Source organism: Tiliqua scincoides, unplaced genomic scaffold, assembly GCF_035046505.1.
Source record: "Tiliqua scincoides isolate rTilSci1 unplaced genomic scaffold, rTilSci1.hap2 HAP2_SCAFFOLD_119, whole genome shotgun sequence".
NCBI lineage: Eukaryota > Metazoa > Chordata > Lepidosauria > Squamata > Scincidae > Tiliqua > Tiliqua scincoides.
Window position 1 is genome coordinate 2,417 of NW_027101371.1, and position 5,014 is coordinate 7,430.

At 46.1% G+C, this 5,014-nt stretch overlaps 2 pseudogenes; both read right to left on the reverse strand.

Annotated features, from left to right (window-relative positions):
- Positions 1–291: 291 nt before the first annotated feature.
- On the reverse strand, positions 292–410 carry LOC136635882 (5S ribosomal RNA; annotated as a pseudogene).
- A 2,844-nt stretch (positions 411–3,254) lies between these two features.
- Positions 3,255–3,373, reverse strand: LOC136635880 (5S ribosomal RNA; annotated as a pseudogene).
- Between the last annotated feature and the right edge of the window lie 1,641 nt (positions 3,374–5,014).

Sequence of the window (5,014 nt, forward strand, 5' to 3'; positions counted from 1 at the left end):
GGCGCACCATCAGGTTTTGGACAATTGAGGGCCCAATCTTATCCAACTTTCCAGCACTAGTGCAGCACCGAGGTGAGGGAACAAATGCTCCCCGACCTTAAGGATGCTTCTGTTACTGCCTCCCCACCACAGGATGTGCCTATTGGCACCGCTGCACCAGCACTGGAAAATTGGAGAGAATTGGGCCCTGACAAGGCACACCATGCTGCCAGTGAGGGCCTCACGTCCCCCATTGGCCATACTAATAAATAAAATGGTTGGCAACCTTCAGTCTCGAAAGACTATGGTATAAGCCTACAGCACCCGGTATTCCCAGGCGGTCTCCCATCCAAGTACTAACCAGGCCTGACCCTGCTTAGCTTCCAAGATCAGACGAGATCAGGAATGTGCAGGGCAACTTTCCCCAAATTCCTGTGGCACACCTGTGGACCACACGTGGCACACCAATGTGCCATGGCACAGTGGCTGAAAATGGCTGCAGTCATTTTAAAAAGAGGGTCCTGGTTCTAAAAATTTTGAGAACCACTGTCCTAAGGAAAACACTTTCTGCCTTTGATCACTGTGGTTGTCCTCTTAGCTGTGCAATATCCTTTCATGAGGTGCAGTGGCCAGAACTAGACACAGTATTCCAGTTGTGGCTGCACCCTCGATTTGCTTCAGTGTGTTATACTTGGTGAGATGAGTACAAGGGGTAGCAGGGCTCTCTTTGCAGGGCTTGCTCACAGCTCCCTGGAGCTTTAGGTGTGTATATATATCAAGAGCGGCCAAATCACGGCTTGTGAGCCACGTGGCTCTTTGTTGTATAACGGGCGATTCTCGGAAATACGTTGGCTGAGCTCCTTTTAAAATCACATTAATATAAAAGCAGATGCCCCGTGTGGTGAACTGCCAGCACTCTGCCTGAGATGCTTGCTAAATGGCTCTTGGGCTCCAGGCCAGCCGGACCGACTCAGACCGACAACTGGATACCTTGGAAGGGCTAGAAAAGGGTTTCTGTTTGGGTTGTTGCCTGCCTGAACAAGGTGTCTCTGGCCCCTTCTGTGACTCTTGGCTTGACTCTTTGACTCTGACTCCTGGTTTAGCTTCTTGCTAGGAAATCCTGGCATCCTTCCTGATTCCTGGCATTGCCTCCTGGCCCTGTCTCTCCCATGATAACTGCAGAAGTGTCTCTAAGGCAACCATTTTCAACCACTATGCAGTGGCACACTGGTGTGCCACAAGGGTCATTTTTTAACAGGACCATTGGGGGATATAAGACTCCTACCAACAGCTTGGTGCACCTTGTCAGTTCTCCAAAAACTGATGGTGTGCCTTGAGACAAAAAAAAAAAGTTTGAAAATCACTGCTTTAGGAAGGTGTATGGGGTGCAGACAGCACTAGGTGAAACCGGGGTGTGTGTGTGTGTGTGTGTGTGTGTGTGTGTGTGACACCACAACTAGCCAAAACTTGATATTTTTGAATAATTCCATCATGTTAGATATCATTTGATGGGTAATGTCACGCAGAATGCAGTGTAATAAACTGTGTTAAAATATCTATAGTCTATCAAAAATTATAGTCAAATAGTCAGAGAAACTCAACTGCCTTATGTAACAAAAAGTGGATTTCCTTAACTCAGAACTGACCAATGGGACTGATTATTCTGCAAGCCAATGCAGTGTTGTGATGGCACAGCAGGGAACCAATAAGGTGTTAGTGTGAGTCAACTCTTATTTCCATGAATCAGAGCTAATACTGGAACTCTTTTTCAGTTGCACGAGTGTCATCAAGTTGGACATTGGTGGTTTTGTTGGTTACTGATTTGTTGAGTGACTTGTACTGTGATATATTAAAAATAAATAAGGTGAATGGGAATGACACCAGCCCTAGTGAAGTGACTGCTTTTAGGCTGTGCGTATGACATTGTAATTTATTCTGTATGGACTGGTACGGGAGGAGGTCTACTATGGGGGGTGATGCAAACCCTAGGGAAGTCTCTGGATTTCTGCTGCTATTTTCTTGCCTTTCTGTACTGAAATGACTTAGGGCCCAATTCTATCCAATTTTCTAGTGCCAGTGCAGCTGTGCCAATAGGGTGGGCACTGCATCCTGTGGTGGGGAGGTAGTCACAGAGGCCTCCTCATGGTGTGGGAACATTTGTTCCCTTACCTTGGAGCTGCATTGCAGCAGCACCAGTGCTGGAAAGTTGGATAGGATCGGGCCCTTAGCAGCCATCCTGTTCCCAAAGCAGATTTTTAAAACAAAATTCAAAACAATTGCGGTGCCTTGAGGAACCGTCTGAAAAAATAGCGTGTTCCCAACGAGGTCATGGACTTGAGATGCTCCCAGTCTGACACGAGATGGTTCTTTTTGTAATCCCTGGGTAGGTCAAGGCAACAACTGGACAAATTACTTTCTTTTAAAAGTTAGAGAAAAGGTCCCCCCACTCATTAGGAAAGTGAGTTGGGGATTTCTAATGGCTCCAAATGAGTTGAACAAGAGTAATTAAAGATTTATGCATGTACAGTAAGAACCCAAGCTCATTAAATTAATGCGATGGTATTCACCAAAAACGGCCTCGGTTCACAATGTTGCCTTGTAAATTCAGCACGCTGTGAGCAATTGGAGCAGAAGGAAGGGGGAAATTGCCATGTTTGCGTCATGTGCCCGTCATAGTATCCCAGATAAGAATCCCAAGAGAAGGAATGATTCACAGGGTCAATGGCTCAACCCCATTGGGAGATAGAGCTTATTTTCCATTTTGCCCTATAAGTCTGCCTGCCCACCCTGTTCTGATTGGACTGACAGTCCAATCGTATGCACATCTACTCAGAAGTAAGTCCCATTAGATTCAATGGGGCTTGATTGGCAACCTTCAGTCTGGAAAGACTATGGTATCAGCCTACAGCACCCGGTATTCCCAGGCGGTCTCCCATCCAAGTACTAACCAGGCCTGACCCTGCTTAGCTTCTGAGATCAGACAAGATCGGGAGATAGTGTTCAGTATAGGGAGATGGTTGGCAACCTTCAGTCTGGAAAGACTATGGTATCAGCCTACAGCACCCAGTATTTCCAGGCGGTCTCCCATCCAAGTACTAACCAGGCCTGACCCTGCTTAGCTTCCGAGATCAGACGAGATCGGGCATGGAAAGACTATGGTATAAGCCTACAGCACCCGGTATTCCCAGGCGGTCTCCCATCCAAGTACTAACCAGGCCTGACCCTGCTTAGCTTCCGAGATCAGACGAGATCGGGCATGGAAAGACTATGGTATAAGCCTACAGCACCCGGTATTCCCAGGCGGTCTCCCATCCAAGTACTAACCAGGCCTGACCCTGCTTAGCTTCCGAGATCAGACGAGATCGGGCATGTGCAGGGTAACAGGAAAGTGGGGATAGGATTGGGCTGCGAGTCCCTGATCTGTGTTCCCCCTTCCTTATAAAGTTGGATGGACACACAAATGTACACACATGGCCTTGTTGATCACAAACCCAGATTATGATATTCTCTCCGCCCCCCCCCCCCATTGAGACACACTTGGTCACCATCTGGCTAAACCTGCTTTTATTCAGCCTGATGGAGTGTAAGGTTGATGTGTTGCTGTGATGTGAACTCAGGAGCATAAGAAAAGCCCTTGACGGATCAGACTCAAGGCCCATCTAGTCCAGCATCCTGTTGTTTTAATAAAAAAGATACTTCCACAAAACAGCCATAAGCTACCCTGCCCAAACCTATAAGAATGTTATGACCCTCGCCTTAAAAGCATCAAATGAGTCCCCCCCCTCTTTTTTTTTGCCATCTGTGAAAGAACCAGGAAAATTGAGAAGGGTGTCCATGTCGGCAATGGATAAGTGCCTGGTGAGCATCTCAGGCAGAAGTTGGATTGCCAACCTCACACACTGATCGGGATAACACAGGACTGCAGTGTTGAGCCAGCTAGTTCCATTGTTTCTCCAACTGGCGGGTTGCAACCCAATGTCCAGTAGGTCTTGCGTTGGGTTCTCCCCACCCACACTTCCCTGCGGTTGGCTCCAAACTGGAGCCCTCCAGCTACAATTGGAAACCACTCGGGGCCTCCGCAGACCTCCAGAAGCAGCTGGAAAGTCACTTCTGAGTTTGTGAAGGTGACTTTGGGTTGCTTCCAGAGGTCTGTAAAGGCCTGTGGAGGTCTGATGCTAGAGAAGCAGGTGGATCATGGTGCCATCCGCTGTGGAATAGGTGAGTCACTTTGGGTGGATGTTTGAGGACCCCTGAACTAGTTGATTTAAAAATCTTTTGATTGATGAAAAAAAACATGTCTTTATTTAAAAAAAATTTTTTTTTTTTAATAGAAGCGATTAAAATCCATAGGTAGCAAGCTTCATAATAGAGAGATTTCTTTCCCCTCGCCCAAGAAGAGGATGCTTTTCCAGGGAGATTGTCTCTGTAATAAGATTCATCACTCACAAAGCAGAGAGGATATTTGCCACCTTCGAAGCAATGTTTTATTCACATTCATCGCTAATCAATTCATTAATCAATTAAAGCCCATATGGTCAGTTGACTAAGATTTCTTTTGAGTGACAGCCTCTAAAAACATGAGCTCCCCAAACCTTGATGGAAATAGCTGTAATCCAGACTGGTGACGGCAAGGACAGCATACGGTCGGTGGGGGGTTTAAAAAAAATATTTTTGATTGATTAATCAATCTGGAATGTAAATCGCCTGTGTCTGTTTTCTCATTGCTGGCAAAGTGTGAAAGTTCTGGGGAGAAATTTTGCATGTCAAAATTTTTTTTTTTTAATTGGCTTTCTTAGAAATTCTTCAGAACATCAAGGAAGAATATCAAAATTACTTTCAATTTAACATTAGGTCAGTGGTGTCGCTAGGGGGGTGTGGGCCTCACTGGGTGACGCACATGGGGGAAGTGACAAAAAAAGGCAAGATACTTTTTTTTTTAATTGGGAAAGTTAGAACAGACAAAAGGAAATATTTCTTTACTCAGCGTGTGGTTGGTCTGTGGAACTCCTTGCCATAGGATGTGGTGATGGCGTCT